This window comes from Ambystoma mexicanum, chromosome 11 (assembly GCF_040938575.1).
Source record: "Ambystoma mexicanum isolate Mex_15411 chromosome 11, UKY_AmexF1_1, whole genome shotgun sequence".
NCBI lineage: Eukaryota > Metazoa > Chordata > Amphibia > Caudata > Ambystomatidae > Ambystoma > Ambystoma mexicanum.
The window spans coordinates 711,966,100-711,994,034 of record NC_090934.1 but is presented as its reverse complement, the minus strand read 5'-3'; positions in this window follow the sequence as shown (position 1 = coordinate 711,994,034).

Here is a 27,935-nt window from a genome sequence, read left to right as displayed (position 1 = left end):
ACTCAGGGAGACAACCCCATTGCATTATTCCCATTGCAATATGATGTAAAATAGTGTTGTTCAGCTCACCTGTGACATTTTGGCAGCCTTGTTGCACTTGGTTCAGCAAGGAACGACGAGGGGCACAGGGGGAGGTAGATGCAAATCCTAGAGTGTTGATGTGTATAGACCGAATAACCCAAGTCTCTGAGTGGTGCTATGGCGCTATGGGGGTTGCAGTGGTGACAATCAGGTATGTATTTGATCCAAAAGGGAGAACCCACGATCTGTTAGATAAAAGTATGTGGCATAGAGTTAATGGGGGTGTGTAGAGGTGAAGGTGTGAGAAAGACAGTTCTCTGTCCATTTAATGTGATATTGTTAGTCATAAAGCTGGTGTGTGTGTGAGAGAGAGAGAGAGAGAGAGAGAGATAGAGAGAGAGAGAGAGAGAGAGAGAGAGAGAGAGAGAGAGAGAGAGAGAGAGAGAGAGAATGTGTGCGCTCGTGATGTTCCTTGGTCCTTATCAGTAGTGTAAAAGTGGCAGGAGAAGACGAAGTGAGATGGTTAGTTGGAGGAATGTGAGGGGATTTGTAATAATTAAGTTAAGACTTTTGTTATTAGAGTTTAATGCCAGACTGAACCGTTTGAGTGCCAGTCTACTGTTGATCTTGGAGTGAAGTGTTTTGTCATGCTGTTGTCCATCAGCATGTAGAGTTCATACTGTGTATGGTTCTTTTTTATGATAATTGAGAGGTGGGTTTGGGTTTGTATGGCTGATGAGCAAGGGCAGGTGAGGATGATCTGACTGAGAATAATAGCTGGAGTTTTGTGGTTGAAGTAATGTGTGCAGGCTTAGAGCATGTGTTGGAAAAGTTGAACGAAAAGGATCTAATCGGCATTTCTGCATTGTCTTTGCTCCAATAGTCCACAACTGTGGTGGTTGTTTATGTTGTAGATTTTCTATGGGGTTCTCCTTTTGGGGCTTCTCTACTTGTGTTTGTTTGTCTGATTGTTTCCGGTGTGTCTCTGGGGGTGTGGGATGGCGACTAATTCAGATTGGTCTGGTTTGCATCAATGGGTCTGGTCTTTAAGGGTGCTGTGCTAGCATGTTGTTTGTGGTGAATAGCTAGGTTCTGAGAGATTTTCTGATGATTAGATTAACCTTTGTGTTGGGACACTGTTAGGGAGAATTCTCTAAAATGGCTAATTTCCCTTACCTACTGAGTCCCTCAGCAGCTTTGCTTGATTTCTAGGATTAATTTATTTCACCTGGTAAGAGTGTGAGCCTTTTTTCCCTCTCTTACATGTGTTTTGATGTGTGTGTTTAACATTTTAGTGTTCATAGACTGTGGAGCTTCACCTACTCCATAGGCATCATCTTTTTACTCTGTTATGATTGGCTGTGTTGACTGTCCCAGCAGGACAGCCACCCTGCTGTGTGGTCGACAGCTAGGCTGGGTGAATGGGGGAAAACTGCATAAAAAGAAGGTCTCTGGGACTGAGAAGGCAGAGTCGCCACTGGATCGAGAGAACCGAAGACAAGATGACAAAAGAGGACCTCTACCACGACTGAACCTCCCGGTGAAGCCCTGCTGCGGGTCCCAATCTCCAAACTTCGACGACAGGGAATATCTGCAAGGAATCTTCTCCCCTTGAGGTGGTGGGAACAACCAGTTCGCCAAACTGCAAGCCGGGCCTCCCTCCTCTGGTCAAATTTGCTTTGCAGAGCTACAGTGAACCGGATAGCCAGGAGGAACGGAACCTGCTTGGGTTTTAAGGCGCGCACCTTTTATTCGTTGCTTTGCTCTGCTGCTGGTTTCTTCCCTGGGCAGTGCAGGACCCTCCAGTCTTCCTACTTTGTGTCAGTCCGGTAGTCGCTTCAGGAACCGTGAGTCTGCAGGACCTGCCAGGAACGCCTGCCTCAGCTACAGCCTTCTTCTTGATTTAAAGTACTGTTCAAATCCAGTCGTTCGTTCCGTCCGACCGTGGTAAAAAAGTGTTTGAAAGCTTTTGTCAATCCGAGGGCTTGTCCTTCTCGATTCTTTAAGGTAACTTTTCATCCGACCAACTTCGTTCTGAACTCTTGGCAAAGACTTAACTGCTAACTACTCTGAACTGTGTGATCCTCTGCAAAGACTTTGGTCCATTGACTTTGGCCCTAAGCCTCTTGATTTGATTTCCTCACTGTAGTTACTTTTTCTAGATTGCCCTGCTTACTTACTTGTTGGTGCTGCTCAACTTCTGTCTAACTTTGTCTTTCCCTCCATTTTTTATTACTGGAGTGCCATTTTGCTCACACTTCATTTTGAGCTTAACTTGTCCAGAAACTATTGGGTGCAGTGTAATGTATTAAGATTGTGATTTTTCAACTGCTTGATAATAGTGAAATGTTTAATAACTGATGTGTAAATAAATGTATATTCTTTTAATCAGAAACCTTGAGTCAGTGATTGTTTGAACCATAGTAATTGCTGTCCTTTGTGTAACTATTGGTACTGCTCACTTTACTCTTAAAATAAGTCTGGCTCCTCAGCCATCGCTACCACTTTACTATGTAGTACGGGCTTGTACCAAAGGTGAATTTGTACTGTCTCTTGTAGTCTTAATTGTGCGTGGTGTTCCCAAAGGGTACTGCATATGATTCTGCCAAACAGACACCTTGTAATTGAGTGAACATAACATTTCTTGTGGAAGCCTGGCACACTTTCCAAGGCACGTTGCAGGATCGAAGTAATCTGGTTGGCTTGTAGTGTATGAATTTCTTATAAGGTGATTCTAGGTCCCTGCCATGAAAGGTTTGGTGGACTGGAGAGAGGGGTTTGAATTGTATTCTAGATTTGACCCGGAGCCAGTGAAGCATTCAGAGGGCCAGATGCTGTGTTCCTGTTTTAGGAGTACGTTGGAAGTCTCAGGTAGAAGCTGCCAATGTAGTCTAGCTTGGATAATACAAGGGCATGGGCTGCCGGGCTTATGTATGGGTAGATCCGTTACTGTATGCCTTGGTGAGCAAGATAGTTCACAGTTAAAAAAATAATAATCTCTCCGCATGATGACCTTTACCTGGGGTTCAAGTGCACATAATGACCTTTACCTGGGGTTCACGGGTGAGGGTGCTGTCCATGAAGAGGTTGCTGTTTAATTGTTAAGGTATGCTGTGACTAGGCTTCCATTGCCTTTAAGTTAGTGAATTGATGTAATATTTTGAGTAATATGTGCACATGTGCACTGGTAACTTCACACAAGTATCTAATTTAGTGCATTCTTAAGACTCCCCCTTCAGAGGTCATGACCGTTCACCTCCCAAAGCTGATCTATATGCCACCTATTGTAGGGTGACACCCCTGATCCACGTAAGGAAGAGGAAGCCTTCCTAACTGACTCGAAGGCTCGAAGGGAGATGTTCCATGTATTTTATGATGTGCTGTGGCCTGGAGGGAACTATAGGATCACGCTCTTCACCAGCTGAAACATGCACTGCCAGAGCATCTTCAAGACACCATGAAAACCCCCAGAGCCCCCTTGATCAGCATCTTATTTTAATAGGATTCTACTGTGATATGGATATCTAATCCCTCTCTACAAATGCAGAGCTTTGCAATCCACCCCCGGATAGGTCTCTAATCCCTTACAGAATGAAAACGCAAGCATTATTATTTTACAGAGCTTTTGATTTTGACAAAGAACATCACCCTAGTAAAATGGACCAATCACCGTTCTCCCTGAATATGTTTATAGCTTTACTGAGGTGAAAAGGTATGTTTAAATACAGTACAATACAGTTAAACAAGGAGGTAAATAATGTAATGTGCAGGCCACTGACATTCTCTAAAGATTAAGAATGTATTACTGCACATTAGTACCTGGCGCGCATTGTACACCGGGAATACTACGTGTGGATTGGCTCTTTTCCGAGCCATACCACACAGTATTCCCGTGTACGTTAGTGCGTCCCGTGCATGCCGGGTGCTCTGTTCCCGGCGAGGGGCGTGGCAGCCCCTTTACCAATGAGGAGGCTCGAAACAGGGAAATCCCCGCTCCGAGCCTCCCCATGGCTCGAGGCTGCCTTCGTCCCCCGCTGGGGACTCAGGTAAGTTTTGTTTTTCCTCCACCCCCTCCCCAGCAAACGATCCCTTCCGGCCCTCCCAAACACACTTACTTTCTTTTTTCTACTTTTCTTGGGAGCAAACGCGCTGGAAACAGTTCTGTTCCCAGCGCGTCCGCTCCCAATGGCTGCCATGGAAAGGGAAAACGGACTACATTTTCACTTTCCCGGCTGCCATTTTTTTCATTTCTTTTTTTTTCTGTTTCGAAATGTGGCAGCGTTTCAAAACAGAAAAAAATGCTATTAGTACCCCGGTCTAATGGGACGGGGTACTAATGGCTATAAGACCCTCGGCGGCTGGCCAATACTGACCACGGTAATACCCACAGGGCTGTAGTTACAGGTCCAAGCCTCAGGTCTTATTGCCACAATAATCTGCTACCTACACGGTATATACAGCAATTGTTGCGAGATTGTCATACAAGGAACGCATGTCATTTGCAGCATTACAAACGTAGAACCTGCTCTATTTTTTTTTATTTGCATACACACTATCGATGTTTTGGAAAATATGTGCTTGTGTTAACAAATTGCAACTAAGGTCCTCATTCAGCGTTACGGTATGTAGTATTTCCCCCAGGAACACTGCCTGCAATAATGACTGTTACAGCATATGGTAATCTGAGGTGCACACGCACATTATGAGCTTAATGTCACTAGGATGATAACAATATTATACTGCATAAAATATAACTGCATGACGTCAAAATAAATGCACACAAGAGAGCAGCAGGGTACACCACTGTTGTCCTGTGGAACAAATATTGTGCAGAATGGTCTGTAATGATCCTTTTGTGCATTTGTCATCTCCATAAAAAAAGGGCTCGAGGAAAAGAACACCAGTGATGCTTACATTATTCTATTTTGCCACCAGCGTTTGGGTGGAAGTAAGATATTCAGTAACACCTCATTTTTACATGAGGCATTAAAAACCGTAATCCTGTACATTTACACATGTATTTTCAAAATCCTGCATTTGGAAAATACGCCAACTCAGTGGAGGTGGTTCTTAAACACAGATGGTGTTTCAAATATTGTCAGTTTTCATCAAACCGCTTTGTGTATGTGTACAGAGAAATAAACACTCTGAGACCCTACCCCTGCTAGCGTCTACACAGCTGTCCATGCACACCTACCCCAGTCACAATCACAAAGGCATACAAGTTCTTACTGTGACAATACTGCTTTAGACCAAAGATGTGCACGTTGATTTTTGAATACATGTGCACCACACTCACACTTTTGACACTAAACCTCCTTTAACTGCCTCACCACTCTTCTGACTCTCTGAGGAAACATGCGTGGGCATGTGTGCGTACTGTAAGTGATTTCAATCCAGCACACCCCCAAGTCAACGCCTGGCGTGTAATGTACAACTGAAATCCTTATTGATTTTTGTCTAAAAGTTCTTTTATTCTGAACGATGTACCACTCATATCACGCCCTTCTCCTGGAACCACCCCCCCTTGCCCCCGCCCGGTCAAACTGAACCAGGAATCAGGCTGGTTTGCAAAGTTAAAATATTTATTTATGTATTTACAAATTAATCACAGTATGTTTTTATGGGTACACAATGATCACCAATGGGGTGATGTAACACGGAATAATCTCTTTAATACACCAGGAGTAATAGTGAGCAAAACAATGCAGCACAGCAATGATATTTTTGTGTGTGTGTGGAGATCAAATAGCACTTTAGTTAAAGGTTCCCCCTGCACATCCCTCAACCCCCCAACAGGCAATGTAAAGAGATAAGAGGAGAGAGAGCAGGTATTCAGGAATGGCAGAATTCAACACAGAATATCAATCCCAATTTGCCCCAGCAAACACAAGAGAGAACGGGATTGATTGGCAAGCTGTCAAAATGGTTTTAAAGTTATCTTGAGAATGGATTGGGTAAAAACACTAAATATGGTTTAAATTGCTGAAATTGCTTACATTATTATGGGAGCCACTTTGGATAGTTGCACACAAATAATAGCAATGATTTGATACTAAGAAACAATGTGAAATCTTAAAATTAAGGTCAGTTGCAATCAAAAGCTGTTTTACACATGTCAGAATTTCCCTAAAACGAAATTCACAGAAAACTTTTCAGTGAGCAGTAAATGTGATTACAGGAGAACTATATGGATTTGGAATGCCGTTTTGGATGCAAATTAAAGCTGTGGATGTTAGCTACAAGCAGAATTTAGTTTCTAGCACAAAAATTAAGAAGTTATGGACGTTTTAGTGGAGGTTGTTTTTCGAGACAGGCGCAAGAATGGGAAACAGGAATGCACTTTTAAAAGACAAATGGGATTTCTTACACTAGATTATGACTATAGAAAAAGATAATGCCACACATGAATCTCCACAGTTCCTGGCCAGGGAATGCTTCACATGGTGGATACTCAATTTCTTTCTGGGATTCACTTTAGTTACTCACAACACTAATGACTTATGATTTTAGAATACAAATAAGAGAAACTCAGCGCAAGAAAAGTTCTGACAATTGAAAAATACTCCTAACAATATCAGGTTCTGAAGGCAAGATAGGGTGGGTTTAAGATAGGGCTTGGCTATGACAGTACATATACTAGTGACACAGTTCTATCTATAGATACTCACTAGATATGTTTTTTTAACAGAACCGTCAGGATTCGGGTCCATCAAGATTTCTGGCCAGGGAAGGGAATATGGTTCTGGGACAGACAGCTGGGCACACCAGACTGGACTGGGTCTGTTCACAGCACGGCACAGGATTGGATCGGTTATGCAATGGCTCTGGCCACAGCACGGCACAGGACTGGTTTGGATCTGCCCCTTTTGGTTCTGATGATAATTATTTCAGGAGGCAAGCAGTACATCACAGCCCGGCTGTATTTTGACACTCCCCTGCGGTTTCCGGGGTTGTTTCTGGTTCTGGAAATGAAGGCCTAGCTGAAAATCTTTCAGCTATGCAATTGGCCTTTCTGCTTTGCCAAGTTTCAGGAGTCTGGAGCAAGTAGGATGGATAGTTCTGCAGCAGGGTGCTGCGCCAGCTTTCGGATAGTGGGTGAATCTGTCTGTCCTTTTTCTGGCCTCTGCTGTCTCTATTTATGCTTATGATAAAGGGGGTGTGTTTGCTGTTTTAACCTAAGCTCGCCCCTTTGACAGCTCCTCAAGGTCTCCTCTCTTCCTTGATAGGAGGAGAAAAATGGGGTGTCACCTTTATGGTGTGGGTTTATGAGGCTTAGGATCCACCACTAGCTCCTTGAACACAAAATCTACTTTTGGTACAATACATATTTCCACATGTGCAACCTCTATAACAACCATATATACAGATTACATATTTTGTGTAGCAGATACTCCTCCAAGCCCCGTCGCGGTGGAATCTTGTGTCTGCTTTTCACAGAATTTCGCCCTTTTCATCCAGAACACAATGTCCAATTTAGGAGCACATTTCTACAAATGTGCGCTTTGAACATGGGCATACGTGTATAAAGTTTCATACTTCTATCAGAAATGCATTTTGTGTAATACCACATTTTCCACTCTTTTCCCAGAACATGTCACAGAATTCTGGCGCCTTTTCACCCGTGCATCCAGAAATTACATTAACAATGCTGTTATTTCTATATTTTGCACAATTTAACATAGTAAGTTATCTGTATTTAAACAAAATATTCTTTGTGAATGTTCAGCCACAGATGGCTGTTTGTCTCTGCCTCCTTCTGTCTCCTTGCAGTTCAAGAGCAGTCTCCTCCCTGTTTCTCCTGGGCAGAGGCCATTTAATACCCTTCACACTTCGCATTTCCTTTAGCTGGAGGATGTCCATTGTCTCCTTCGCCCTGCAGACCAAATTCTTCAACCACCCTATAATCATCACTTAGGTGTGATTTCCTGCTGGAGAGGAGCTGGAGGGAGAGGCCTTGCCTCTGTGAGGAAAGCAGTTATTCCAGTTTGGGTGGCTTTTAGCCAGGCTTAAATTTAAATGTTAATTCTGTTGCATTTTTCCTTAGCTTAAACAAACTTTGATTTCAAACTAGCAGCTAGAACACTTATTCCAGATTTTAAACCATGGGCTCAAACAATTCCAACATAGGTTACTCTCAATAACAGGCCTCTTAGCTTGCAAACATTTGATTTCAGTTTATACAGGTTTAAAGTTTATCATGCAGGCTTCTGACAGCTGTCATTCAGGTGGCCGAGGGTACTGCGCCCAGATTTTGACAGATTCCACAGGCAAGCAACTTTTGCTGTGGATGTTTCTTTGATATTTTCAGCTTTTCAGGACATTGTAAGTTCACAATGATTTCTTGAACTAATTGAATTGTAGCACCCAGCAAGAATTTTGGATGTTTAAGGGTGTTTTGTGCCGGCATTCTGCAGTTTCAGCAACAAAGAAAAAAAAGGATTTAAAGCAAGATTTTGGGTTTCCTTTAGCAGAGAACTGCTTTTCCCTCTGTACTCCAGTTTCACATGTTGTGGAGCCCAGTGAAATATTTCAGGAGTGGGATCTCTGTTCCACCACTGACAGCCCGTGTGGGAGATTGGGCAGCTATCTTTGTGCGCTTTGCAAAGTGCAATTTTCAGAGGTTTTGGCGTGCACAAGGGTTTTGCGGCCATTTTGATATTTCTGGCACCATCAGAACATAGTGATGCCGCATGGCAGAGCAAAAGTGAGTTAAGACATCCCACAATAAACAGGCACGAGTTGTGGAAACAGAATAATAATATGAGGCCGGGAAGCCCAAAAAGAAACACACCAACAAAGGTTACAAAGAAACATACTAGTGCTTTATTCAAAAGCTACAACAGTTACCAAAGTCAATTGACAAACGGATAGCTATTCGGCTCTCAGAGTAACGTAACGAACTTCAACGAGGGTTCGATATGTTAGTGAAAGAGACCGTACATTGGAATACTTGGGTCTTTTATACTCTTTATCCAGCCCTTTGCCAACCCTCTCGCGGGTTAACCATTCTAGGAGTCGGGCCTATGGGTCCCTTGCCAGGTCAATCCTATAATATATGCATTTTGATTAGTTTCGCTGATATAATTGTACATTTACACATAGGTCAACAGTAGGACAAGGTCGCAGTTCGCGACCCCGACAAGTGGCCTGCAGGCATATTAATTATTCATGTGTACGGAGGTCACAGCGGCCAGAATCTTACTCGGAATGTCATTCGGCCTCCATTTTGATGTTCAGGGTGACTTCCATATAACAAGAGAACCTAAAATGGCGGCTAAATCCAAGATGGCGACTTACATTACTTTCTCTAAGGTCAAGACCTTGCCTTGGAGTTTGTTCGCATATGATGTTTAGACAACTTGGCGTAGGCCAATACACACACAATTGTTGCGATAGGAGGTATAATATTATAAACCCTCCTTTTGGCCTATGCCAAGTGCTAATATCATTTCTAATACCTCTGTAAATAACTCCATGCATTGTCGTCCATACATCCTGAATCATTATCTGTAATGTCTATAGCCATTAGGTCATTCATCAGGACTTCATGTAACACAAACTCTTTAGATGCTGTATCTGGGGCATACATTTTGTGCCCTAATGTGCTCACTGCTTGAGCACAACATCCCCCTAGCATTGCACATACACTAGGTAGACATTGTAAACAGCAACAAAGGAATAGCAGGATTCCCAAAATAACCATGTTAACAGAAAGCACCATCCAACCCCAGGATCGTAGAGAATCCCAGAACCAGGCGCTAATATTCCAATCTTCCACAGGAACATGCACTTCAGAACTAAGGATGTGCAAGTTCTGTAATGCTTTGAAAATTGTCAGTGAGGAATCTGGTACGAAAACACAGCAAGCGGACCCCACTAATTTGCATACTCCACCACGTTCTGCCAGGATGACATCTAATGCCATCCGATTTTGGAGTGCTACCAATCTTATTGCTTTTTGTTCTAGTGTCATATTGTAGAGTATATCCGTGGTCCGGTTGATGGTTCTCTCTAATATTTTCGGAATTCGCTATCTGTCCCCAAAATGGCACAACTGATTTTGCTACAACTCCCAATACTTGCCCAGGGGTATCTCCGTTCTCGTCCCGCCATGGGCGAGCCTTAGAAACCTCCAAAGTACTAGCTATGAATACCCCAGGTAACAGGATTCCTAAATAACAGGTTCCCTGCCAATCCTTGGGCAACCAGGGAAATGCTGAACTACCACAAACAAAATAGACAGGCCCCTCTACATACAGAGGCCTGTTCTCTCCGGTCAAATTTACAATGTTCACACAACCTTCAAAATCTCCCATTGACCGAGTGCCATTTCTTTGTACACAGAAGGGGACTAAATCGGGGCTATGATTAATAGAGTAGGAAGGAGGCACGGCGTCCTTATTGCCTATCGGAGCCATTTTAAAGGAAATTAGAGTTTGAAAAGGAAGAGATAGTTTATCAGACGGCCTAATAGAAGCAACGTTAGGTTTACTTCTAAATGCAAAAAGCGAGCATCCCAGGGGAGTCAATTCACGTTTCTCAAAATCATTTAAATTAGTTCCATCAAAGTTCCCTGAGATGCTATCATTCCAACGGCCAAAGAATCGTGCTCTAAGAGAGGCATAGCAAGCAGTTGTTAAAGGTAAAGGGCGAATATACCATCCGAGCCCCTTGTTCCCATGTTGCGGTAAATGGGTACAAATCCAGCAATTACTCTTATTAAAAATGGCATGCGTTGAATTCATTATTATCATTAAAGTGTTATTATGGTACTTTCGTCTATGCTGGGAGTCTCTAGGTGACAGAGTGTGAAGGTGTACAGAGGGAGTCAAAGCAGTAGGTACAATCTCAATTGGCAGTAGAGGTTTTAGAGGGTAAATTTCTTCGAAGTACCAAAGTCCCACAGCAGTAACTATACAAATTCCAATTATTATTAACACAACACAGCAACACGTTTTCGGGGCCCAGGCACATTGTTCGTTGTCTGAGTTGGTCACCCCCTTATTTACAAGTCCAATGTGAACAGCAGCGGTGGAGGTGGCAGGCATCGTAGTTTCTCAATCGACGACCCCAATGTTCGTTGCTGGCGACACTACGGTCGCGCGACTTCTTAGTCCTTCCCCAACCCTAGCCAGCAGAATCCCTTTTTTCAACAAAAACTTCCTTTTGCAAGAGAAAAGACTCTCAATAACTTTTTCTTTCCAGATGCACAGGCAAAACCCGTGCCGTAGTTCTATCTTCTTCATCGAAGGTCGTACCTGGTGGTACCCAGTACTGTTTGATCCGGAAATAAGGTACCGTCACTTCCTGAGGGAAGCAACATATCGGAGGCGAGGGAAGTCGCAGAACTTGAAACAGTGTTTTCCGGAAGTGACTTTTTCAAAGAATGCGGAGACGAAATGGACTGTTCCCCAAGCTCCACGGGCTCAGAGGAATTCTCCAACACACTCACAGTGCTATTTGCTACTCCAGGATCAGAGATTGTAGCATCAGCGAGGGGTTCTGCTTCTTCTGTAACGTGTGGCGTCGGGTGAGGAAGTTTCTTGACATGCATTGTGTGGATCCAATGCTTCTTTCCAGCCACCCGCACTGCTGTTTGGGTGACCAACAGTACCTGGTGGGGTCCCCGCCAGCGAGACGCGAGACAGGAAGACCTTTCGTAGGCCTTCACTAGGACCCAACTTCCAGGCTGAATATCGTTTCCTGGGCCCGTAAACCGTACAGGTAAAGCTGATTGGACCTGATGATAAATGAGATACAGATTTTTAGTCAACTGGTTACAGTCGTCTACAAGCAATACATTTTCTACCTCCCTCAATGCTTTGGGCTTCGGAAGATCCCAAATGTTAGCAGGTCTCCCCATCACTACCTCAAATGGAGAGAGCCCAGTCTTAGTTTGAGGTGTGGTACGCATGGCTAACAAAACAATAGGTAAGGCATCTGGCCATTTCAATTTGGTGCCGGCACATGTTTTTGCAAGCTTATTCTTTAGGATACCGTTATGTCTCTCTACCAACCCAGCACTTTGAGGGTGTCTAGCCTAGTGAAATCACTTTTCAATGTGTAACGCTGTGCATATCTGCAAAATTACTGCTGCAACAAAATGGGGACCATTGTCCGACCAAATTATCCTTGGAAGTCCAAACCGTGGAAAGAATTCTTTTACCATAGTCTTTGCAGTGGTCATGGCAGTAGCATCCTTAACGGGAAAAGCCTCAACCCATTTACTAAAAGCACAAATAATCACAAGAACATATTTTAGATTGTTACACCGTTCCATCTCAATAAAATCAAAGTGGATGACCTCGAAGGGAACAGAAGGGGGCCCAAAGCTACCCCTTGGAGTTATTGTCCCCTTCCCCACATTGTGCTGTAAGCAAATCATACAATTCTGAACATGTCGCTGTGCAATCTTCAAACTTTTATCATTCACCCAGACTTGTTGTAACATTTTCTTGATCTGTTGAGCACACACATGCGTAGGACCGTGTGCCATCGTAACCATCGCCAGCACATATGAATCACCTTTTAGATTCTTCTATTGTGGCATCAGTTTGGATATCTCGCACAGACCCAATACCCTCATCCATTACATAGGCATCTTTTGTTTCCCTTAGAGCATACATGTCTGCGCTAAGGTCTGTGGCCGTTTGCCTGGCTATCTGGTCAGCAAAAGTGTTTCCTTTTCCCACATCATCTATGACCTTACGATGTGCTGCACATTTCATGATCGCTAACTGCCTAGGGAGTGAGAGTGCTGAAAGCAATTGCACTATCAGGGGACCATGCTGAATCTTGGTCCCATGTGAGGTTAGGAACCCTCTTTCGGACCAGAGCCTCCCAAAGTTGTGAGCCACCTCAAAGGCGTACTGGCTATCACTATATATGTTTACTGTATGCCCTTCGGAGAGTTCACAAGCTCAGGTCAACGCTATAATCTCTGCGGCATGCGTGGAGTTATGCGGAATTCTCTTTGTTTCAACAACCATACTCAACGTAGTAACTGCGTAGGCAGCTGTAGATGTACCATCTGGGAGTTTGAAGCAGGAGCCGTCACAAAACAGCTCCCCTTCCGCATTATCCAACGGAGTATCTATAAGGTCTATTCTGCCCTTCGTTTCCTGTTCACTAGTATACAGGCAGTCATGTAATTCTTCGTCACCGCAAGCAGTATTTTGCGGGAGAGGTAGGAGTTCAGCCGGATTAAGAACACAACACCTCGTAATTTGAATGTGAGGGGCAAACAGAATTAATTCATACCTTGTCAGCCGTGCAGAGGTGAGGTGTTGTGTTTGGGTTTTATTCAATAGGACATCTACAGAGTGAGGTACCATCAAAATTAAATCATGGCCTAGGACCATTCCCTCACTCTGTTTTACAGACGCGGCAGCAGCAGCAACAGCTCGCAAACATCTTGGCAAAGCGCATGCGACAGGGTCAAGGGCGGAAGAGTAGTAGCCGCACGGCCTATTCTTCCCTCTGTGTTCCTGTGTTAACACAGCCAATGCACATCCATCACATTCATGCACAAACAACACAAAGGCCTTGTCATAATTTGGAGTACCCAGAACCGGTGCAGAGCATAACGTGGTTTTGAGAAGCTCAAATGATCGTTGATGTTCCGATTTCCATGGCAGCGGCAGAGAAATGCCCTTCTTTGTCAAAGCCAACATCGGTTTTATCACTAGTGAAAAGTTCGGGATCCACAACCTACAGTAAGAAGCCATACCTATTAAGGCTCTGACATCCTTCTGTGTATTTGGAACAGACATGCCAGAAATGAGTTTTATTCTTTCAGGTGTCAATCTTCTCCCCTCCTTTGACAGGAGGTTGCCTAAATAGGCAACCTCCTGACAACAATATTGAAATGTTTTGAGCGAAGCTTTATGACCGTTTTCAGCCAGATGAATAAGCAACAATACAGTGCCTTCTTTACAAGCACTTTCAGAATCTGCAGCTAAAAGTAAGTCATCGACATACTGAAGCAATGTACAAGTAGGTGGCAATTCAAGGGTATCAAGCTGCTCTTTCAAAGCCCTACTATAAATGCTTGGACTTTCAGTATATCCTTGAGGTGCACGATTAAATGTGAACGAACGTCCTCCCAAGGTGAACGCGAACAAATATCTACTCTCCTTGTGTATAGGAATGCTAAAGAAAGCATTCTTTAGATCCACAACACTAAAGTGTGTAGCTGTAGCAGGGATCATTGTTAGTATCGTTGTTACATCAGGCAAAATTGGAAATTGTGGGGCGACAACTTTGTTAATAGCACGTAGGTCAATTATAAAACGGTATGGGATTGCATTGTCACCTTTCTTGTATACAGGCAAAATCGGGCTATTACATAAACTACCTGCAATCTCTTCAATCACTCCTCGATGCACAAAATCGGAGACAATGCACTTCAAAGCACGCTCGCCCTCAACTGATATTTTATATTGTGGAATGCGCGGTAGTTTAACTCCATGTTTCAAAACTATTTTAACGGGCTCAATCTGTAGCACCCCGACATCATTGTCGTCAACCGCCAACAAACATTCCGGAACAACACTAAACTCAGGAGGCAATGGTCGAGTCAAAAACGGAGAATTGGGAAGTTGCTGTGGGGAAACCGTCAGTCGCACTCCCTCAGAGGAACAATGAATTACTGCATTCAGTTTCTTTAACAAATTTAACCCCAGCAAATTCTCTTCACAGTTCGAAGTCAGGAGGAAGGGACAATGGTCCATGAAGGGACCCAAAGAAACAGACACCGGCAAAGAAACCGGGCAAGCAATTGGTATGCCAGAAAACCCTACAGAAACATTTGTTTGCCCTGACAGTGGAATGTTTGGAACCCGGGAATGAACAATGGAGCACTTCTGTGCTAAAGTGTCTATCAAAAACTTATGTTTCCTATTCCCCACTAACAATTCAACGTAGGGACGTTTCTGATTAACGGGAATAGGTGAAGGTTCCAAACCCTGCTTCGGGCAGTCCTAACGAAATAAAATGTCATCGGAAGGAAGCTCTTCAGAAAGGTAGGCGGCAGAAGGGTGATCAAATATGTTTCTTGTGTCCACACTCGAAGTCCGATTTTCCCGTGAAAAAGGTTGCTGAGGATCTTGCGAGAACTGACCTCTATCGGGGCCCCCCACTCCGGGGCGACCTCTAGGTCGTCTACCCATACTCCCAAATGCGTTGTTTGACCTCTGTCGAAGGACGGGGCACTGTGCTCGCCAATGACCTTCCTGGCGGCAATAGGCACATTGATTAACATTCACAGGACCCAAAGGAGCGTTTCCTTTTGGGACATACTGACCTCTGGTCTGTGAAGTACCTCCTCTGGGATTTCTAACAATTTGTTGTAACAATACTTTAGTCTTCAAATCTCCTTTCCTCTTCTCTATTTTCTCTTTTTCATTATTAACACGGTTCTCATAATACTGAGCCATGTGCAAAACTTCAGATTGGGATTTCGCCTGCCAAGCGCTCTCAGAGGACATAATCTGTGAATGGATGTCGGGCAACAATCCACGTACAAATTTGTCCACAAACAACCTTTTCCCAGACTCTGTGCCCAAGTCCTGTCCACTGAAGTCAGAGAATACCTGTTCGAATCTATTAAAGAATTTGGTGGCACCTTCAGTTTTTCCTTGAACACAAGCCCTAAGCTTGTCCCAAATAATTCTTTTCTCAGGAATTATGGTTTTCAATTCTGCGACAATTCTATCAGGCAAAGTAAGTATTACCTGAGGTGGTTTCTCACTAGCTGGTCTTTCCCCATCAAACCTAGTCATGTTAGCCCACGTATCTCCCAACCCTGGCACATCGTCTATTGTTCGAACCTGCTTCCATAAATCTACGGGCAGGAGTACAGGGAATAGCAAGTCAATATCACTTAAGGTGAACACAGAGGACTGCAAAACGGACTCTATCTCTTTGTAGAATCCTGTCGGGTTTTTCCTAATATCGGGAATTGATTGTCTAATAGTGTTCACTTCCTGTCGTGAAAACGGGACGTGAACAAATTGCGATACATAATGTGCAGGGATGTCCACAGCGGGTGCACCAGTCCCAGCGTTAGCGGGGATCTCAACCTTTGGGACAAATGTCGGAGGAAACTCTCTCATAGGCAACTGAGATATAGGTAACTCTGACCGCTTACTAAGCAACAGAGCCAGGTCGAGCGCTAAGGCAGCTGAAGAAGTGTCGGGCAAAAAAGCCCTCTTACAAATACCCAATAACTCTATAGGACAACTAACCTTCTTCCTTACACATTCATCCTGCAGGTACTGTTCCATTACCTGAATCACCTTCCTCTGCATTTCTTCTGTATACTGACTATATGTGTCATATACTTCATCCGGCGGTATCGATGAATCCGAGATCCATCGAATCGCATCTTTGGTACAAATTCGTACTTCCTCAGATGCCGATCTACGACACGGAAGGAACCGTTTCTGCACATACATACTGTCGTCTTCACCATCCTCATCCTGTAATTTTTCAAAGTCCCTTCTATACTCAAACAATCTCTCAACATGACCATGTACTTTCTCCTCTGTGTCCCTCGAAAGCGCTAAAGTATTTAGATCCCTCACCCGTTGTGGGAGATCGTATTATGTAATCTACCCCACATTACACATAAATGAGTCCCCAAACCTTCGATAAAAACATTTTTCTCGGGAAAATTAACCATATTTGATAATGTGGAAAAAACGTTAGCTTGATCACCTCTCTCCATACAGTGCTTAGCCCATGCAAATAATTCTCGTTTCTTGTCTGCAGAAACAGTATTTCGAGTGACAATCTTTGACCCCGCACCCTGATCAACTTCAGTCAATACAGAACCACTCGGGAGCGGAGGTGTGAGCAAATTCAATGAGGGTGCAACTATCGGCGCAAGAGGAAGGGGTGGTAGGATAGGTGGAGGAACAACAACTAGAGGAATAGGAACAGTAGGTTGTACAGGGGGAACAGGAATAACAACAGGAATGGGCTAAGCACCAGGGAGAGGATCATACGGAGGTGGCGCAGAGGCACCAGGCCTGCGTTCGTTTAACAATTTTTCAATAAATTCTTCAGAAGCATGAACATCTTTAGAGGGATACATTTTCTGGATACCGAGTGAGAAAGCCCTATCCATATTTTTGACTGACTCCGAATGTTTTTCCTTATCATATAACAGCGCATTTTCGGCATTTGTTTTATGACGGCCTGCATGTTTATCCCTACTTTTAAGCTGCTGCAACGCTTCTTTTTTCCAATTCTGCAAAACATCAAATGCTGCAGGTCTGGCCTTCTTTTTTAGCAAGACCGATTCTAGGTATTCAATACGGGGGATCTCGAAACTACCATTGATTGGCCACTGAAATTCGGAGGCATGTCTGGTTTGTCTGTGCCAAATATCATTAAATACTATACTTCCAATGCCATACTTACAGTACGTAGTACATGCCGGCGACCCCTCCTGTGGTGCCGGGCGGCTAAATTCCAAAGATTGTCGATCGCTGCGGAACAGAGCCCTAAAGAAGCTAGACAATTTCCCAAGCATTTCTCAAAAAATTGGTGTTACCTGGTCAATAATTGTGTCTGCAGATACAATACGCCAAATTCAAATTGTCAGGGTTAAATTAAGAGTCGGGTCACGACTGCACCTGACCAAACCTAAGGAGGACCGTACGGTTTACCAAAGAACTTACCTAACGAATTTTACCTTGTGTTTGGTGGTTTCGACAAATCTGCCCGCCTCAAAAATGGACCCTCGTCAAGATGCCGTGTCTGTCATGATCACTGCTTCAAAGAAGTCAGGAACAGCCCAACGTCCTTGGAAGCAGGCCCGTAACCGTTATCTTAGGCACCAGCCGGTCCCCACTGGGACCTTTTGGACCTTGTCCTAGCGCCGGTGGCACCAGGCTCATCAAAGCCATCGGATCCCGGCACTGGAAGCGCCAGGCTCATAATATGTATGAAGATGCTTGGGTGGACTTACCTGCATCAGGCCATGCTGCTTACTTACCAGCCACATAGGAATCCTCTGTGAACAGGAACTACTTTCTTACCTGGGTGGGGCAAGCTCCACTCCCTGGATACAACACGGGAACTCTTCTGGAACTGGAACTCTTTTCTTACCTAGGCGGGGCCGTGGCGGAAGACGCCTCATCACTCCAAGGCTATTTAAACCACACCCGATTGAACAAACGTGCTTCGCGTTATTCTGCATCTGCAGCAGAACGCTCACCGAGTCTGTTCCAGCCTTTCTTCCTTCCGATCCTGAACCTGCAAGAACAATACTTACCACTCCTGTATCCAGTATTCAACAGCACCTGCAAAGACAAGAAAGAACAGGTTAGCACGGCAACCTTTACACGCAGCGCTTTCCTCACCTGATCCATCGGCAGCGAACATTTCTTCACGCTGCACCTCCGCCTGTGAAGACAAAAGCATTGTTATTACTTACCGGCACTCCGCGAATTCTGGATTTCTTCAACGCTGCAACCCAGCATCTGAAAGACAAACGAAGAGACATTAGACAGGTATTTACTCACATCCATCGCGCTCGCCACAATAGAACGCCTGCAAATACTCTGGCGTTTTCCAGCATCTCTTCAGCACGAACTCACAGCTGCAAGGGAAAAAAGACAGTTAGAGCGCTTGCATTTACTTACGCATGTCCAAGCGCTTCATTCCAAGGCTCTGGCTCCAACTTCGGCTCTCTTCACACCATCTCCTATCTCAAGAGCCCTGCAAGACAAATAGGAAAAAGCATTATACAGAGTCCTGTTCTATATTAACGTGCCCACGCACCTAAAGACTATAAGGACTAAAAAGGTGTCCGGAAACTCACCGCTCGTGCAGTTAACGACGGTAGCGATCCTCTGATGTCAAGAGGCCTATGTTTCACCAGTGAAGGAACTGGCAACGGCACCCTGCACCAGACGCAGATGGAGAGTCCAGCATTCACCTATCTAAGGTGAGCACGTTGACCTGGGGGCTCTACGGAGAAGCTAGGAAGAGAGAGAGAGAGGGACATTCAACAACCCGGATCATTAACCCCCATATTCTTTCACCTGCAGAAATCTCACTCTTCGAGTTCGACACACAGTGCGAAGAGGTTCGGCCCCAGAAGCAAATCGAGTCCTGCACATCACTTTTCGGGTCACAGACACCTTCCTGCCAAGACCAGCGCCTCCGTGGGAATCAGGTGAGCGTTACAGTGTCAGACCACACGACTATCTCCAAGGATCGGATCGTGCAGCGCTGCCGAGGTATCGCGTCTCGTTCGGTCGGGCCCGTAGTATCACACCGTCCGATCCCGGTTCGATAGTCTGCGTCAACCTTCAATGATCCTGCATCAATCTTGAGGGTCCCTATTCGGGCGCCAACTGTGGAAACAGAATAATAATATGAGGCCGGGAAGCCCAAAAAGAAACACACCAACACAGGTTACAAAGAAACATACAAGTGCTTTATTCAAAAGCTACAACAGTTACCAAAGTCAATTGACAAACGAATAGCTATTCGGCTCTCAGAGTAACGTAACAAACTTCAACGAGGGTTCGATATGTTAGTGAGAGAGACCGTACATTGGAATACTTGGGTCTTTTATACTCTTTATCCAGCCCTTGGCCAACCCTTTCGCGGGTTAACCATTCTAGGAGTCGGGCCTATGGGTTCCTTGCCAGGTCAATCCTATAATATATGCATTTTGATTAGTTTCGCTGATATAGTTGTACATTTACACATAGGTCAACAGTAGGACAAGGTCTCAGTTCGCGACCCCGACAAGTGGCCTGCAGGCATATTAATTATTCATGTGTACAGAGGTCACAGCGGCCAGAATCTTACTCGGAATGTCATTCGGCCTCCATTTTGATGTTCAGGGAGACTTCCATATAACAAGAGAACCTAAAATGGCGGCTAAATCCAAGATGGTGACTTACATTACTTTCTCTAAGGTCAAGACCTTGCCGTGGAGTTTGTTCGCATATGATGTTTAGACAACTTGGCGTAGGCCAATACACACATAATTGTTGCGATAGGAGGTATAATATTGTTTCAATTCCGACAGAGTTCGCATTAATACGCACAGATACACACACATGTTTTGAGTAGATTGCATGGCCCACTGCCTTTGATCACACAGCCCTCTTCATTAGCAAACCCTCAGCTGCAAGCGGCCTATCTGCTACTGACAATGTTCTGTGAGATAATCACCAGACCCAACCCATTGATGTTTCTCGAATCAACTGTTCATTTAAGACAGGTAAAAAATCCTGAGATTTGCTATTGCATGTGTCAAGTATATTTGTCATTTGAGGCCATTGAAGTTAGTCTTAGTCTTAGGGGAAGCCATGTTCGGTCTGTCCTATAGGGCAATGCCAATGCCTGAAGTGCCAGTCCATTATTCTAGGATGGGCCTGTTTTTTTTTTTTTGTTTACAGAATGGGCAGCTTTTTTGGGCCAGAGTGGGCCAGTTTCATAAGTTACTACAGTAGTTTTAACCAATATTACTAAGCAAATATGTTTTTCAAACGCACTTTTAGCAACGTATTCTATCAAACTCTGCCGCCACATCGCCCCCAGGACAGCACTAAACATTCTGTTCTGGATAGTAATGAAATGTAATGTGTGATATGGAGACACTTTTTCAGTTTGACACCTGCTAGTTAACAGATGCATCTTCATCAATTACACCTTTGTCAGCTTTGTTATGATGTACACATCTATAATTCCTGAAGGAAGACCCAGTAGATCATCAGTTCAAGTGTGGCTTTACCACTGGTAAGCTTGCAGGATCAAATCCCTTTATTGGCATGAGCATACTCAAACTGGTAAGTTGACCCGTGTGTTGGGAGGGGATATGTGAGCCGTTAATTTTGAACTTGTTCTACTGTTATAAAATATCTTTATTTCCAACACAAATGGCTCTGAGAGAAGCACCTTTTTTATTCCAACCGGCATTGCTAGTTTCCAGATGCATCTTCACCTATTACACCTTTGACGGCATGTCCTCATGCACAAAGCTATGCTTTCTGAGAGGAGACCCAGTGGCTCAGAAGTTAGGGCATGTCTTTAACAATGGCATCTTTGCAAATTGAAGTCACCTCATTGACATGAAAATACTCAAACTGTTAAGTTGAACCATTGGTAGGAAATCAATAAAATGTGATTTTTTTAACTATTATAAAAATATAGTTTTATCTTTATTTCCATTACAAATGGCTCAGAGAGAGACATCATCTTTGTTTATGCCAACCGACATTGCTAGTTCCCAGATGCATCTCCTTCCATTATACCCTTGCTCCCCCCAACAACCCGCCAAATGTCATAATGCAAAATGCCATGATTTTGGAGAGGAGAACCATGGTTAAGAGGTTACAGCATGGGTACAATGATAAGGCTGTGTGTTCAATTCCCTTCATTGGTGTGAAAATATTCAAACTGGTAAGTTGAGCTGTGCTTTGGGACAAAATAATTAAAATGTTACATTTTCATTGTTTATCTGTATTACAAAATGCTCAGAGAGAAAGACCTGCACCTTTGTTTATTCCACCTGGAAGCTAGTTCCCAGCTGCATCTTCATCCATTACACCTTTGGCCACCATGCCATAATGTAAAAAGCTGTGCTTTCTGAAGGGAAACATAGTGGCTCAGATTATAGCAAATGCAGGCTCATACTGGCCAATAGGGCAATAGGGCAGTCCCCGAAAAGTCAGTCCATGATTCTAGGATGGCCCAATTTATTTGACAGAATGGACCTATTTTTTGGCCAGAGTAGGCCAGTTGCTTACGTTTCTACACTAGTTTTAACCAATGTTACTAAGCAAATATGTTTTTTTTCAAAAACAGTATTTGCAGAATTTTACCAAACCAAAGCTTGGATATTACTTGGTCTGTTCTAGATAGTAATGAATTGTAATGTGTGATTCTGGGACACATTTGCATTGGTGCCTGGACCGATTTTATGCCCCAGCCCAACCCTGCTAGAAGCTGTAGCTGTTGGTAGTAAATGAAGGGTCGCTGCGCTACCATTGTTTTGCTTTTGGCTACTGGTCATTTTGCATGCTGGGCTCACATAAATCCCTGTTTCTAATGATGTAATACAAGTCCAAATCATGTGGAGTAGTCCTTTTGGACTCAAGGGTGATATTTAAGAAAACACTCACTGAGTTGCTGCACCTTGGCTGCCAAATAACAAAGTGTACAAGCACAGTTGGCAAGCAATGGTTGCAGAAGTTTGAAAATGTACTTTTACTTCTACCCAGTGTTTAGTGGGGACTAACTGGCTGAGCACTTTTAGAAGCCAAAGGTAATGTTCTAATTTGATGGCACACAGCATAAACTCCTCCATCATTTCTCTGAACTCAAGTCAGTGTCAGCCATTTCTCCTTAAGTTATGGGCAATTGAAGTCTGAGACACTGACCAGAATCAGGATTCTGGTGAAGTTTCCAGGGTAGATATATCCCAGACATCGTAATATGTGGACAAACTATCCTTGTATTGGAATTTTAGAAACCGTTACAGGGAATTTTTAGACAGCGTGAATTATAGATTACATACTCAGGGCCCTTTTCGGTACTTAAGACCTATTCTGAATGTGGTGCATTCTTCAGAAGTAGGAAGGAATGTGCCACTTTCGGAATACATGTGGCGGTTGCAAGGATGGGTTGGAAACCAACCTAGCAACTGCCACATTCATAAACTGGCTTTTTGGAAGCCTATTCATGTGGTGCTCCTCCAGTTTAATATGTGCGCTAAACTAGCTCACATTTACGGTACCGTTTTGGTGCCGTTAAAATGGAGGAGTGCCACAAGAAGCCTTGTTTGGTGTAAATGGAAGTGTCCATACACCTGTGTTTTATATGGACACTTTCATGTACACCAAAGCAAGCAGCATCAACGTTGCTGCAACGTTGAAGCTGCTTGATTTGGTGTACATGAGAGTGTTCATATACAACACACGGGTGTATATGAACACTTTTATTTACACCAAACCGAGCAGCTTCAATGTTGCATCCTGCAACGTTGAAGCTGCTCGCTTTGGTGTAAATGAAAGTGTTCATATACACCGCACGAGTGTATATGAACACTTTAATTTGCACCAAAGCGAGTAGCTTCAACGTGCAACGTTGAAGCTGCTCGCTTCACATGAAAGTGTTCATAGGCACTGCACGGGTGTATAGGAACACTTTTATTTAAACCAACGCGAGCAGCTTCAACGTTGCATTCTGCAACATTGAAGCTGCTGGCTTTGGTGTAAATGAAAGTGTTCATATACACTCGTGCGGTGTATATGAACACTTTAATTTACACCAAAGCCAGCAGCTTCAACGTTACAGGATGCAACGTTGAAGCTGCTCGCTTCAAATGAAAGTGTTCATATACACCACACGGGTGTATATGAACACTTTCCTATACACCAAAGTAAGCAGCTTCAACATCCTGTTGAAGATGCTCACTTTGGTGTATAGGAACTGTGTTCTCAGCAGCATTTTTGTAAAAATAACAAATATAGCGTTATTTTACAAAAATGCTGCCGAGATTGGATTGCGCCCATAAACCCTTCAAACAGGCGCAATCCACATAAATCACTGTCATGCTCTCTGAGGAGGCCCAGGCCCACTTGAGAATAGCAGAGGAGCCTGGGTGTCCTCTTTTGCTGCAGTGAATCGTGCTGTTTAGCACCTTCACTGCGCCAAAATGAGAATATGGGCTTGAGTCAGTATCTAGGTTCTGAGCCTGGCACATTTGAAGTTAAATGAGAATCCATAAACGTCAGAAGTCTCAAGACCTATATTGGGTATATTGGATATATTTGGAAGTCTTATGAAATAACCCAAGCAACCTTGCAACATGAGGATTGACGACATAGAATATTCTCAAACGATGCAAGCCATTGATCATAATAATTGCCAGACTTATTTCCTCCAGTTTTTGGGCTCAAGAGAAAGGTGTCTTGTAAATTGTATTCTTCCATTGACTTTTCACCTCTACAGAACAACAAAATAGCCCTTCCCTCCACTCTGAGGTTAATTTTTCCATTCAGATGCTAACAGTTAAAGGGGTCCGTTTTTGGTTGTACATGTTACATAAACAATAGCTTTATTTGTCCGGAATATTTTTGTTGTCATATCACATTGATAGCCTTTGTCAATATCAATGCTCATTTTAAGCACCGGTTTGTTTTTTGCAACTAGCGTTTTTGCTACGGATCTATTCATTGCAATTATTATCTTGGTGTGAGCATTTTTGTGGCAAAATGAGAGATACCCGTAAATCTGTGAAAATTGAATTTGACACCAGAATGCACTCTATTTAATTGTGTACTAATTAGATGTTCACATCTTACTGAAGATCAAAAAGGACATTCCATAGTTGAGAACAGTTCTTGGTAAATGTAAAGTGATACAATGTAATGAGATGTAAGTGTTCTTGTATTGCAACCTGCTGACACTTTTGCTGGCTTTGCTGTATGTGGCTCTGTAAGTAAGAGTGGGTCATGAGGTCATTAGTTGGACAGTGTTAGAGGCAGATGTGAAACCTGTGGTGTTGAAAGGTGCAGGTTGAGGTCCCCAGTTCCTGTGTGCTTATCTGCTTTCTATGGAGCTCATGTTGCACATTGTGTAATGTAAGTGAAACGTGTAAAAGATTTGCATAAGGCTTTTATGCATTTCCTTTATGTTATGCAACATTTTAAATAATTTGCATAGCAGAGAGGAGGGGTGGAATGCAACTTCTCCCGCCTCACTTTCTCTCTACCATACAAAATGCTGGGGAGCTATGGAACCCTTTGCCTTTATCTGGTAGCATAAAGCAGGCAGACATCATAGGGATCCAGTGTACAGGCTGCAAGCATGCTTGCATGGTAGGCAGCATGTACAATTAATTAAATGCTGCTTACCATGTACATGGCAGACAGCATTTATAATTACAATTAAATGCTGCCTACCATGAGTGCATGGTAGGCAGTATTTACTCATTTGCACAGCAGAGTGCAAATGTTTAGGGCAAAAGGAGGCGCCCTGCACATTTTCACTCCACCATGCAAATGACCAACATTTGTTGGCGTGGAGACATCTACACGTATCTCCCCGCCGGCAAATCACTCTTTCGAGTAACATGAGCTCCTATGTGTTTGACAGAGACACTGGGAGTATGTTTTCCATTTGGAAGAGTCCACAATCTGCACCACTGGTGAAAGCGGCCTCAGGCAGTGCATCCACCGTGTCTGCAAGAACCATGACCTCCACCACAACGACTGGCACAGCAGCAACGAGGGACAGCGCTTCTCAAGGTGCCTCAGCAAGGAGCCTACAAACTCTGGTTATGACCATAGGCACGCCACTGAAACACACTCATCAGGTTCCTGGTGTGCCTGCTCTATTGGGGGATGGGATTCTAGAAGTGCTGATACAGGGCTATGAGACTTTCCTTAATGGCTTGATTCGATCATGCTGGTTCTGTGGGTTGCTTTTGGAGCGTGGCAAGATGCTGCTTCAAAATGTGGCAGCTTTTGCCCGTGAACACATCAAGAAACACCACCATGAAGAGTACCGGACAAGGAGGAATGAGAAGCGACACATCAGGCAGATGAGTGCCCCACTCCTGGCTGACAGTCAGCTGAGAAGAAGAGATAAACAGGACCAGTAGGAGCAGGATGATTAAGGAGCCGTGCAGCAAGCAGATGAGTGCCCCAACCCAGCCGACACTTATCAGAGTAGAGCAGAAGGACAGGACAGTACAAGCCGCATGCTGCCTAGACACATATATATACACACACACACACACTTTCCCAACTAACCACCACTTTGTCTTTTGTTTTCTTCCCAGAGCCAGTGTGAGGCAGCATTGGCAGGGCAATTTGTGGTGATGGGGCCCCATCAGAAGACAAGGAAGCAGCAGACCAGCATTCCAGTCTTTCTTGACTGTCTTTCTTGACTGTTTTTTATACTCTCTCTCTCTCTATTTGTCATTTACTAACACATACATACACACAGCACACCTAACCTGGCACTGGGTAATCTGCTTCCCCATGTTCTCTCATTTTTAAGTGTTAATTGTGTGCTGCCAAATTGCCTGCCCTCTCCATTGTTAGCTTGTTCTCCCCTCTATGACTTGTACAGACTCTGTAGCTTCTTGAAGGTCCATGCTTAAAACATTCCCTCCTAATAATAATTATAATGATAACCAGGCATCATATATATTTAGAGATGTACATGCCACCAGACTGATCAAGACAGATGCATATTGAAATTTAGATCAGTGGGTGCAGCAGTCAAATTGCTACCTTTACCAACAGTGACGTTGTGTCCCAGCAACTGTCAAGAAGGCACAGGTGACCTTTGAGCCTGCTCTATGCCACAGAAGGGCTGGCATGTAATGGTCAGTATAGTGGGTACAGCAAAGTACCTGTGTGTACTATAATTGTGTCATCGAGCATTAGAAAAGGGGGTCTGATTAGCAGACCTCCCTTTCAAAAGACAAAGTACCTGCATAATTTTGTATAAAAATAAAAAAAGCTAGGGTTTTCACACCTACCCCTAATATAAAGCAGAAGGGGGCAAAGATCACTAATACGGGTTCCATCCTGCTTTTTCATAAAATCACAAGAGCATTTTGAAAACATAAAAATGATAAAAGATATTATTATATGGCAAATGTGTCTGTGATAAAATGGTTAATGCTTAAATCACTAAGCACACAATGCACACTGTGCTTGCCACTCATTGTTTCCCCCCGCCAACATTCACACTAACATTAAAGTGTTTTACCATTGAAGCATGTATACTGATTTGGACAGCAAGGATAAAATGTTTGTGGCCTCAGTCACTCCATTGGGTTCCATGAGCCATCCGGACATAATATTTCCTTTCCCACACACAGAAAGGTTAGGATGGCTGTTCACTTGCTCATTTCCCATTGCCAAGACATCCGAGGGAATTATTTATTTTGGATGGTCCCTTACACCAGACCATTGACCCCAATTCACTGACTGATGTCACAGCCTTGTTATCCTTGCATCCAAACCCTGAAGCTCTCCAACCACGCCTGCCCTATGAAAAAATCTGGAGCTGTTGGCAAGATTCTCCACATTTGCTGGAGCTATCTAGTCATCACTTCACCTTGGGATGCTTCAGTAGTCATGCTTAAACACCTCAGATGTCATTGGAATGGTGACAAATGTAGCCTTGGCACTCAATGAATAAACCGAGTTTGTCAAGCTGGCACACTGCTCAAATCATTGCTACCCTGTCTCTGTTCAAAACAATGGCAAATTGTGTCAAAGACTTGCAAATCTGCACACATTATCATTGTCTTGATATCCTCCTCTGTTGGTATAGTTGAACATTGAATTGCTTTTGGAATTTGCTTTTCGGGCTCGTTTAAGACGCAGTATTTTGTTTTAGCCCACATCATTTTACCTTACTTTTCCTTCTCCTTTTGCTAATAATTATTATCTCATGGTTATATATGAATCCTGTGGCTACTTCTACCAAGTGTGAAACTTCAATAAAAAAAAGTTTAAAACATGAATTAAAAATATTTTTGAAGACACTCCTTTGGTGGCAACTAGGTGTCACCCTCCTTCATTCTGAATAATTTTATGGCCAAATGTCACCAACTATTTTTTGGAAGCGATTTCAGGATTGATGGCCTCTCATGTCCACAGCTTTTTGTGGCATCAGCTGTTGTGCTTTGACACTAGCGCCTTGAATCTGGCTGGCTTTAGTTTTGGACAAATTCTTCCTCCTTTTTCATTTCAGATGTGAGTACTTCTACTGTGTTTCTCTATAAAAGCTCCATAATGTGTTCACGCCCATTCCTATCATGCTGGCTCAACATGCATCTGAGCTGCCATTCTCCAGGATTTTGACTTAAATGGATCCGTTTTGTGCCAAACATTCTTCCCAGTGACGGGCAC